This window comes from Pristiophorus japonicus, chromosome 9 (genome assembly GCF_044704955.1).
Source record: "Pristiophorus japonicus isolate sPriJap1 chromosome 9, sPriJap1.hap1, whole genome shotgun sequence".
Classification (NCBI taxonomy): Eukaryota; Metazoa; Chordata; class Chondrichthyes; family Pristiophoridae; genus Pristiophorus; species Pristiophorus japonicus.
Window position 1 is genome coordinate 117507116 of NC_091985.1, and position 12074 is coordinate 117519189.

Consider the following 12074-nt stretch of genomic DNA (forward strand, 5'->3'; position numbering starts at 1 on the left):
GCTCCCCTGCTCTTCTTTGAAGTGACGTCATGGGATCTTCTACGTCCACTTGAGAGAACGGTTTAATGACTCATCCAAAAGACAGCACCTCCGACAGTGCAGCATTCCCTCAGTACTGCACTGGAGTGTTAGCCTAGTTTTTTGTGCTCAAGTCTCTGGAGTGGGACTTGAACCCACAACCTCCTGACTCAGATGCGAGAGTGCTATCAACTGAGTCACAGCTGTGCAGGTAAATAACACTTTGACTCTATGGGCAGAATTTCCGAGGTGTTGCGGGGGTGGTGTGGTTGGGGGTATGGGGGCGGAGGGTGCTGGGTTTGGGGGGAGGGTGGTGGGGTTGGGGGATGCGGGTGGTGGGGGTTGGTGGGGGAGGCATTCACCTGAACTTTGGCGGGAGATTGGCAGAGACCCCAGAGAAAGAGCGTCAATGGCTGTTCCCTCCAAACTTCCACCAAAGGTACGATGGGTGATTAGGAGAACCCACATGGAACTTCTACATCTACCTCTTAGCCTATCATTATACTAGCATTTTTGCATTGGTGTATTTGGGATGTGCATTGACCTAAAAATTGACAGATAGTATAACTCAAGAAGTGTAAACAGAAATTGCTGGAAATATGCAGCAGGTCAGGCAGCATCTGTGGAGAGATGATGGAAACCTGTGCATATCTCTCTCCACAGAGGATGCCTGCCTGGCTGACTTTTCCAGCATTTTCTGTTTATATTTCCGATTTCCAGCATCTGCAATTTTTTGCCTTTTGTGTTGGTATAACTCAAGATGCCAACTCCTGATCTGACACTGTGATGCTAATAGGCCTGAGACCGTGGGGTAGATTTTCATCTTCACCACCTGGGTGGGAGCAGCGTGCAGCGGCCCGGCCCGGAAATCGGCGTGGTCCTGGCCTGCAAGACCATCAGCAGGCCGGAGCCATTGGAGGGAGCAGCATGCGACAGTGCCACTACAGGGAGCAGCACGTGCTGCTGCAGGAGGGCGACGGCTGATTATAGTGTGGGCAGGTGCAGCAGGAGCGGCGAGGTCAGGGCGAAGGAGTGGCAAGAGTTTGTAGAGGGATTTGAGGGGGGCTCAGGAAAAGTGAAAGTTTGAGGCCCAGAAGAGGCGAGGGCCCAGGGGCAGCACGGGCCAGCCTACACTACGATATGTGTGCGCTCTAGGTCCGTGCAGCAGAGCAGGTCTCCAGTCGTCTTGGTCAATCCTTGCCACTGGACCAAGACCTAGCTCTGTCAAGCCCGTGTGGTGGCTGGTGTGCAATGGCCACCATACTTTAAAAAAAATATCCACGCACAGGCATCTTCCACATTTCAGGATGTAGTTCGGGATCCGTAATATCATTGAAACACCTGTGGACTGATCCGTTTTTGGCGTGGAAGCAAGTCATCCTTGTTTCGAGGAACTGCCTATGATGCTGATCGTAAACTGTTAGGGAGAATTGCACACCCTTTGCAGAATCCGCCTCACTTTCATTTCATAATGGAATGAAAATAAGGCGTTTTCTGTAAAGGACGTGCGATCCATCACACAAGGTTATCACCCAGTGGGTTGACACAAAAATCTACCCCAATATCGATACAAAGTCTTGCATTACCCGGGCTTTGTTCCAGGTGTAACCTAGCCCAATATGGAGACGAAAATGTGCCACGATAGTCCTCAGCACTTTTTAACTTAGTATGGGACGTTTTACCACGTGAAAGGCACTATATAAATGTAAGTTGTTGTCAGAGAAGCAGTGCCCCTGCACTCACAATGAAAGTTAACCAGCCAGGAGTGCAACTCTGGACTTGTGACCAAGCATGCAGAGTTCCTTTTTTGCTAAGCTCAACATAACTGCACCCTAAAACACTAATGGGTATGGAATTTATAGAATAGTAGTACGGTTCTTGAACACATTTTCCTTAAATTTATTTTTATTTTATTCAATTCCAATTTCTTTAAGTCTGTAAATAGCAGCTTCTCCAATTTGGCTTGAATACCCTGAAATCTTGAGTCATTAATATCTCCGAACACCACTGGTAATCCCCCATATCCACAAAGCACCTGCAAATGGCTACCATTCAGAGGCATCCTGCCACTAGGGTGTTTCCCCCTTTCTAGCCCTTGATTTTTCCTTTCAGCTTATGAATATAAGTTAACAGAATGTTCAGGCACAGACATGATAGACTAAATGGCCTCCTTCTGTGCCGTAATTTCTATGATTCTCAGTACACACGTTTACCCTGTCCCAATGAGTAAGACCCAGTGTAGCAACCTTTCCTATCAAGTTGTTGGATCCACCTTGTGCTTAGTTTGGCAGTAGTGTTACCTCCAATTAATCAGTTTTAATTGCAATATATAATAGCTGTAACAATACTGTATCTTCGCATAGTTCCAGTGTGGCAGATTCAGATTCCCTTATAGAATCATACAGCACAGAAAGAGGCCATTCGGCCCATCAAATCTGCACAACTGAAGCTGATATGCATTTAACAAACTGTGCAGATTTACAGCACTCTATCTATCATCCCCTCCGCAAACTCACTGAACGGCATAAACTATCTTGACACTTTAACATTTGTGCTTATTGAGCTTTATTGTAAACACTGTACATCATTAGTTCTGCAGTTTGTACCTGTTGAGCACGTTCCAAGTATGTCAGCAAAGAGAGTAACATTGTGCCCATCAAGGGATGCAACAATGCTGACTGAACTTAAGTAATTGCCTAAGATGAGAATCTGTGGTACAACACTGCACTTTGGCATTTCTGAATTTCCATTTGTTCATTAGAGTCAGAGAAAAGTCAATGGCAGCCATGTATTCTCATCAGAATTCTAATCAGGAGGGAAGAGAAGGCAAGGATGAAGATGCAATGTTCATGCAAGAGGAAAGCACACAATAATCAACAGACCTATACGGTTAGAAAAGGCAAAACAACTCTCACTTGCTGTGGGAAAACAAGATTTTAAGTTGGTTGCAAAGATTGAAAATGAGGAACAACATATACTGCAAAACTGCTCACAGCAAAAAACAGGACTTTTTGCAAATAGAGGCTTCTGGCAATAACTGTTATGCTTTTGATTTTAAATGGCTAACCAGCTGAAAACATTTGCAATGAAACTAGATTCATTTTCTGCTGTACAGCAGAACTCTCTCATTCAAGACAGACCACCTCATCGGGCAAAAAAGCTGTAAAGGGTTGTCAGTGATGTGTTGCTGTAACTTCTTGTGAGAAAATCAGCCAAACCATATTGTTTCATTTTATCAGTTACCAATAGGAGTCGACCTGCTTGGATAATTGGAAACACATTTACAGAGATTGGGACAGAAACCGAACAGGCAGAAAGATCACTTTGCTTCATGAGAATGTTGCTAGATAACCAGAAGTAACTGAGCTCAAATGATACATCAGTTGAACATCCTGGACCAAGGTGCAATCTCAATTTTAAACCCCATTGTTTCTATGCCATGTGATTTCAGTGTTGAAAGGATCAATGGGTGCCATTACAGGTACCTGTGGGGCAAGTATCAGTTTACTAGATGCTTGCTAGTTAGGACCTGATATTTTTTTCTGATTTCTTTTTTGGATGTTAATGTACAATTGAAACTGGCATGGGACAGTAATCGATAACTGATTCAGAACAGGTGATATCAGTTTGGAAAGCCTGCAGAATGAGGAGGGTAGAAGGCAAGCTCAGCTTACAGGAAATAACGCTGTGCTATCACACGTCCCGTTTCACCAATGAGTGAAATACTGAGACTGAACCAGAGGAAGAAAAATGTTCTAAAAGCAATAGTGAAGATGAAGAAGTTTAAAGGAAAGATGTGGAAGCATGGAAAATGGTCGCGACAGAAGACATTTGTGCGGCGCTGGTAAGGCTGTGAAGAGCCATGGAAGAAAGTATAGATTTTATAAGAGCAAGAAGGTTGAAGCACTGCAGACAACAATAAGTGACTTTACTTTGAGTAACTTCACTGTTGTTGCTGGAGCAAAAGCTTAATACCTCTCCTCATAACTGAATTCCCTCATCCCTAGTAACATCCTGGAAAACCTCCTCTGTACCCTTTCTAAGGCATTTACATCTTTCCTGAAATGTGCCTAGCATTGTCCACAATACTCCAGCTAAGGCCGAACCAGTGATTTATAAAGTTCGAGCATGATCTCTGCTTTTATATTCTATTCCTCTATTTATAAACCCAAGTAACCCATATGTACAAGGGGACATCACCTTAAAATCATAGCCAGGCCATTCAGAAGAGAAGTTGGAAACACTTCTTCACGCAAGAGGTGGTAGAAATGGGGAACAATCTCCCTCAAAAAGCAGTAGATACTAGCTTAATTAATAATCTTAATCATTTTAAATCTGAGATCGATAGATTTTTTTCTAGACAATGGTATAAGGATATGGAGCTATAGCAGGTGGATGGAGTTAAGATACAGATCAGCCATGATCTCACTGAATGGTGGAACAGGCACAAGGGCAGCAATACCTCCTGTTGCTATGTTCCTATGAATACCCGAATGAAGGAGAAGATAGGTAAAGATTTCAGGTTGAGACCCTTCATCAGAGCTGATATAGGTAAGCAGGAGAATTTTATTGAGGACTGACTATAACAAAGATGGAAGGTGTAAAGGTCAAGAGTCCAACTATATTAATTATATAAAGAAACAGCTTATAGATGTAATACCTTCTAAACAGATTTATTTGGTTGTAAATGGATCTTAAATATCTCCCTGAATTTTCTGCAGTATTCTTCCACTGCTCTTCTTTTCATTTAGACCTGTTTTACTTCTGTCTTTCTAATGGCATTTTCAGGGTTTAACTGAGATAACTTTTGTATATCATTGAGCACGTTTCACTGCTTTCCAACTTAAATCTGTTTAATGGCCACTAAACCAATTGGCTTCCTCTTTGTAAAAGTAGTTAGCATAGTTATACTCTTGACTGTTACCTATTCTTCCCTTCCTTTTTTATTCAAATGGATTGGACTGCAGAGAAATGAGCAGCTACTGCTGCAGTTCCACACTTCCAATGGGTAAAAGTACAGTATGATGGATGGGTCATGTTGTGTATCTGTGCCGAGGTCAGGAGGATAGTACTCGCATACTTTGTGTGTTCACCATGATACTCATGAGCTCCAGGTTCTTGCTGTCAACTTAGTGCAAGCTCAAACCTGCACATCAGTTGTCTAGTGGCTCGAAGATGAAATACCTGAATGGATGTTCAGTACCAGTCAACCAGCTATGGTAGACTCAATACCTGAACCAAGCAGGTTAGCAATATTCCAGAATATTGTTGATGATTCATTAGCCAGCTTGGCTCACTAATGGAACTTGGAGGGGTATACCTGTCACCGGGAGCTGGGATTCTTCACCCATTGCTTCAGATAATCCTACAAGCTAATGCCTAAAGATAGTAGGCGGAGTCATAGCTGTAGGAGCTGAAGAGAGCTTATCAGTGCTCTGCATTTCGGGGCCCTTAAGCCCTCCAGCAACTTGACTCAGCTCTCTGAACTTTGGCGAGTGGATGTTCCCTGGATCCTGAGGGAGCACTCTCAGGCTAACAGATACTGTACAAGTGGAGATTTTTCAATACCTTAAACATGAATAGCCATCCAATTAAAAAAAAAAGTAACCCACATTCCTCTGTTGGTTTGATGGACCAGCTAAACATTTTCAGCGTTTCTATTTTTGGGAGCCAGCGTTGTAGGATACCTTCAGGATCAGTTTGACAATTAAAAATGCATCATTCAATGCTACATTTATTTTTCTGAGGTATCACTTCAAAAAATGGTTTTGCAATGTAGCCTAAGGCTGTTGGTGCTGCGGAATCTTTCCAAAATAATGGCCAGAGCTCCTGGTGCTCCTGTTTCGATTTGCTGCCATTGTCACTGTTGAGATTATGGAGTTGTCTGGATCTTGGCTCCTCCAGAGGCAGTATCACCATTTCACTTTGAATCGTAGAATGTTTACAGCACAGAAGGAGGCCATGCCAGCTCTCGGCAAGAGCACTTCAGCTAGTCCCACTCCCGCCCTTTCCCCGTAGCCCTGCAATTTTTTTTTTCTTTAGGTACTTATCCAATTCCTTTTTAAAAGCCACAACTGAATCTACCTCCACTACCCTTTCAGGCAGTGCATTCCAGATCCTAACCACTCGCTGCGTAAAAAAGTATTTCCTCATGTCAACCTTTGGTTCTTCTGCCAATCTTAAATCTGTGACCTCTGGTTCTCGACCCTTCCGGCAATGGGAACAGTTTCTCTCTATCTACTCTGTCTAGACCCCTCATGATCTTTCAAATCTCCTCTCAACCTTGTCTGCTCCAAGGAGAACAACTCCAGCTCCTCCAGTCTATCCACGTAGCTGAAGTTGCTCATCCCTGGAATCATATTCTCAAATCTTTTCTGCACCCTCTCTTAAGGCCTTCACATCCTTCCTAAAGTGCGGTGCCCAGAATTGGACACAATACTCCAGTTGAGTCCGAACCAGTGTTTTATAAAGGTTCATCATAACTGCCTTGCTTTTGTACTCTATGCCTCTATTTATGAAGCCCAGGATCCCGTATGCTTTTTTAACTGCTTCCTCAACCTGCCCTGCCACCTTCAATGATTTATGCACATATACCCCCAAGCCTCTCCTCGTTCTTCCTACCAAAATGTATCACTTCGCACTTTTCTGCATTAAATTTCATCTGCCATGTGTCGCCCATTCCATCAGTCTGTCTATGTTCTCTTGAAGTCTATCATTATCCTCATCACTATTCACTATACTTCCAAATTTTGTGTCATCTGCAAATTTTGAAATTGTGTCGAAGTTATTAATATATATCAAGAAAAGCAGTGGTCCTAGTAACGACCCCTGCGAAACATCGCTGTGTACCTTCCTCCGTTCACCACTACTCTCTGTTTCTTGTCACTTAGCCAATTTCATATCCGTTTAGTCCATGGGCTTCAACTTTGCTGGCAAGCCTATTATGTGGCACTTTATCAAATGCCTTTTGGAAGTCCACGTGCACCACATCAACCACGTTGTCCTCATGAACCCTCTTGGTTACCTCATCAAAAAACTCAATCACGTTTGTTAAACACAATTTGCCTTTATCAAATCCGTGCTGGCTTTCCTTAATTAATCCACACTTGTCCAAGTGACTGTTAATTTTGTCCCGGTTTATCATTTCTAAAAGCTTCCCCACTACCGAAGTTAAACTGACTGGCCTGTAGTTGCTGAGTTTATCCTTGCACCCTTTTTTGAACTGCTGTTGCAAAAGCCATTAACAATTGTGTTGTAATATAAAGAGGCGGTTATGAATTGGAATCTGGACTTTTCCCTTAAAATACCTCTGATATGGCAACTAACTGGCACTCAATATGCAAACACATCTAAACCTTTTTACACCTAACCTGGGTGTGAATTGCCTTATCATTATCTCCATGAATTCTGTACCATGCAAAATGCCCTGACCAGGAGTTAATCCTTTAATCCCTTTACACCTGTTTCTGCAACACTTTTTATAGCTCTCTCATTCTTGCTTCTTTATTTTATCATATAATATATCTGCCTGTTCTCATTTGCTTTGATTTACTTTTTATTAGTTGCATTTATGCCCTTTTTAAAAGTTTTTTAATCATACGCAGCCTGCTAATTATCTAAAACTTAGTCAGCTGATTTTAAGTAGGCATTTGACACCTTCTTCTTAGGCAGTCCCTTACATAGAAACATAGAAAATAGGTGCAGGAGTAGGCCATTCGGCCCTTCGGCCCTTCGAGCCTGCACCACCATTCAATAAGATCATGGCTGATCATTCACCTCAGTACCCCTTTCCTGCTTTCTCTCCATACCCCTTGATTCCCTTAGCTATAAAAGGGCCATATCTAACTCTCTCTTTAATATGTCCAATGAACTGACATCAACAACTCTCTGCAGTAGGGAATTCCACAGGTTAACAACTTTAACAACTCTCTGAATGAAGAAGTTTCTCCTCATCTCAGTCCTAAATGGCTTACCCCTTATCCTTAGACTATGTCCCCTGGTTCTGGACTTCCCCAACAACGGGAACATTCTTCCTGCATCTAACCTGCCCAGTCCTGTCAGAATTTTTTATGTTTCTATGATATCCCCTCTCATCCTTCTAAACTCCAGTGAATACAGGCCCAGTTGATCCAGTCTCTCCTAATATGTCAGTCCTGTCATCCCGGGAATCAGTCTGGTGAATCTTCACTGCACTCCCTCAATAGCAAGAACGTCCTTCCTCAGATTAGGAGACCAAAACTGAACACAATATTCCAGGTGAGGCCTCCCTAAGGCCCTGTACAACTGCAGTAAGACCTCCCTGCTCCTATACCATTTGCTGCCTTCACCGCCTGCTGTACCTGCATGCCAACTTTCAGTGACTGATGTACCATGACACCCAGGTCTCGTTGCACCTCCCCTTTTCCTAATCTGCCACCATTCAGATAATCTGCTTTTGTGTATTTGCCACCAAAATGGATAACCTCACGTTTATCCACATTATACTGCATCTGCCATGGGTTTGCCCATTCACCTAACCTGTCCAAGTCACCCTGCAGCCTCTTAGCTTCCTCCTCACAGCCCACACCACCACCCAGCTTAGTGTCATCTGCAAACTTGGAGATATTACACTCAATTCCTTCATCTAAATCATTAATGTATATTGTAAATAGCTGGGGTCCTAGCACTGAGCCCTGCGACACCCCACTAGTCACTGCCTGCCATTCTGAAAAGGACCCGTTTATCCCGACTCTCTGCTTCCTGTCTGCCAACCAGTTCTCTAGCCACGTCAGTACATTATCCCCAATACCATGTGCTTTAATTTTGCACACCACCTTGGAGTTGAGGATGACTTGATTCCACACTAATGAGTTCTCAGGTGACTCATGAGACCAATGCGGGACGTAGTCTCTGTCATAGGTGGTGCAGACAGTGGTTGAAGGGACGGGTGGGTGGGGTGCTTGGTTTGTCGAGCGCTCCTTTCGCTGTTTGCGCTTGGCTTCGCTTACTCCTGGTGAAGAGACTCGAAGTGTTCGGTGCCTTCCTGGATGCTTCTCCTCCACCTTGAGCGGTGTTGGGCCAGGGATTCCCAGGTTTCGGTGGGGATGCTGCATTTTTTCAAGGAGGCTTTGAGGGTGTCCTTGAAGCATTTCCTCTGCCTACCTGCAAATCCATTGGCAGGATAGGTGCACCAACGTCGGTGTTCTTGCTCAGGCCAACATCCCCAGCATCGAAGCATTGACCACACTCAATCGGCTCCGATGATGGGCCACATCGTCCGAATGCCCGATACTAGACTCCCAAAACAAGCGCTCTACTCAGAGCTCCGACACGGCATTTGACACCAAGCAAGTTTAAACAAACAATTACAAAACGGGTGGAAAAACTGATAGAACTGGTCTTCCATTCCAACATTTGTGCGAAGAGGCAACACTTTCTCTTGCTTAGAATTTTATGACAAGGTAGTATTAGAGTTCAGTGATTCTGATTATTGCTTTCTGTTCCTCACAACTCTGAGGTAGAGTGCACTCATTGCACATGTCTTCACAACTGAATTTTAATTTCAAAACAAAAACAGAAAAAAGCTGTCAATACTCAGAAGCTCAGACTTCTCTGTGATGAAGTAAATGTCAGTCAATGTTTCGGGTCGAAGACCCCTCTTCAAAACCTAAAATCATAGACTGACTGACGTCTGTTTTTTCACAGATGCTGCCTGACCTGTGGAGTATTTCCAGCTTTTTCTGCTTTTATCTTTAGATTTCCAGCAGCTTCAGTATTTTGCTATTTGGTTTTCAATGTTGATTTACTTGTAGTTTGCGCCGACAAAGAAGGTTAAAAAGTTGCACCATTTGTGAACAGTGCAGAAAGGAAGGTTACTTATTAATTGTACTCTCTTATCTGAATAAAGGCCACCTCCATGTACCCGACAAATGGGTTAATCAAACAGTGAAATAACCAAATTAAAATTCCTTACCAGTAAATAGCCTGTGAATTTCTAGGGACCGAAATTGCCCCTCCCCCCCCCCCCCCACCCCAGACCCATCCGAAATTGCCCCCGCGGCGACGGAAATGGGTTTTCAACCTGTCCGTATTCCCACCCCGTCGGGCATGCGCCAACCCCATACTGCCCAGTGGCACTGACCTCGAGCGCGCCGACTTTGCACGCTTGAAACGGTGCCGGGAAAAACTCACCCCATCCTGGCCGCTGTCTACAGTCCCCGGAATCCTGGCGTAGCATCGATGGTGAAGTGGGGGGCGGAGCCAAACGCCCGCACCGAAAACAGTGCCGGCACCTTCACACATGTGCAGTGGTGCCGGCCCCAACGTGCGCGCATGCACAGTAGAGAGAGAAAACTCAGCACTCTGCCATTTTTAAAGAGCATCGCCACTCCCGATGAAAGGCGCAGATTCAGCAGTTTCTCCGGTCGCTCGGCGGGCTCTTCCCTCCCACCCCTGATGAAACGTGCAGATCCAGCAGCTGCAACTTCACCGGTCCACAAGCTCGCACTTCTCCGGTGTGTCTTCCTTCCCCTATCCCAGGCTGAATGGCCTCACACACAGGTCGGCCCGCTCCCTTTCCCGGGCAAACTTTAAAGATAAGGAAGGATTTAGTTCTTTTTTTATTGTATTTTATTGGTTTGAGTTTTTCCTTAATGTTTGCTGCTTGGTTGTTGAGGTCCTCTCCAGTTCCCTTCCCTCCCCTATCCCTGCCCTAATGTCTGCTGAATGTGCGCTGCTTTTTCTTAACTGCCCGCAAGGTTTTTCAGAGCTGGCCACATACGCTGACCGAAATGGATTTGGAGTATGTTTTTCCTGACCAAAGTGGCATAAATGGGCAAAACTGGCGTGTCTGGGAACATCCCCTTTTGGAAAAAAAAAACTTAACTAAAAAAAATCGTACCTAACTGACTTACTCTGGAGCAAATATTTGGGGGAAAATGGCATTTTCTAACTTATGCCAGAAAAAACAACTTACTCCAAAAAAATTGATGCAAGTCATGGCCAATGTTGGGGCCAATGTAAGCACCATTGTCAAACCTGATCCCCAGCTCTTACCCAACATCTACAATTGCACACTTGCAAGCCGTGGTTAATGCACAGTGATCAGGAATGTGAGCCCTAGGCTATGTTTTCCCCTCCTCGACCTTTTGTGGTGCCCTTACCGCTGTCAGAGCTGGGATCAGTTAATTGAATTATAGATGAGGAATGAAACCTGAGATTTCCATTTGGCTACCACGTAGTACATCTACCAATTGAGCCATTGGGGGAGATAGGAAATTTCATTTTAATAGACCTGTTGTTTTGTTGCTTTTTATTGTGTGAGTGCTATATTGGATTTTTTTTCAAAATGTAAGTAGACTCTTCTTACTTTGAACCAATTTTAATAGCAAAACAGACAACTAAACTAAACACATACACTTGACTGGAGTGTTGTTATAGTGCTCACCAATACAGCATGACCTCTGATTGAACATACAATTCTTATAGCTCCTGTGAATATATAACATAACATAATCCCTTTCTTTGTATGGCTCTTAAACTCCCTCTAATACAGAGGGTTTTGTGTGTATGAATTTTATCCTCTGATAGGGAAAACCACCGGTGCTATGCCTTCAATGAAGTGAAGACATTGATATGTATAGTGTGAAATTATCTGTACAGCATTTCACTTAAGCAAACTCTTGGTGTCATATATAACACTATACATGTACAGTAAATACATGGAATTGAGTTACAAGGTTGTAACACAATCAAGGGGTTCAGGTAGCATTGCAAACTACAAAAGAAAACTCCGGGAAATATGTAAATGTCACCTGATCTTGGGAGTTCAGATGACTGCCTTTAATTGACTCGGCGAGTCTGTTAGTTTGTGTAATGTGGACTATTTTATTTTTAAAGAAATTCAAAACATACTGTGGCTCACAGAATTCTACCTTTTTTTTCATTCACGGGATGTGGGCGTCGCTGGCAAGGCCAACATTTATAGCCCATCCCTAATTGCCCTTGAGAAAGTGGTATTGTATTGGTGATTACAAGGGTAATGCAGCCCTTTGATATTACCAAAGGTGCCATTGTGA

At 43.7% G+C, this 12074-nt stretch overlaps 1 protein-coding gene across 4 annotated transcripts in view; it reads left to right on the plus strand.

The window, feature by feature from the left end:
* ehbp1 (EH domain binding protein 1) overlaps positions 1–12074 on the plus strand; it is a 499650-nt gene that overhangs the window by 375812 nt on the left and 111764 nt on the right. The window lies entirely within an intron of this gene.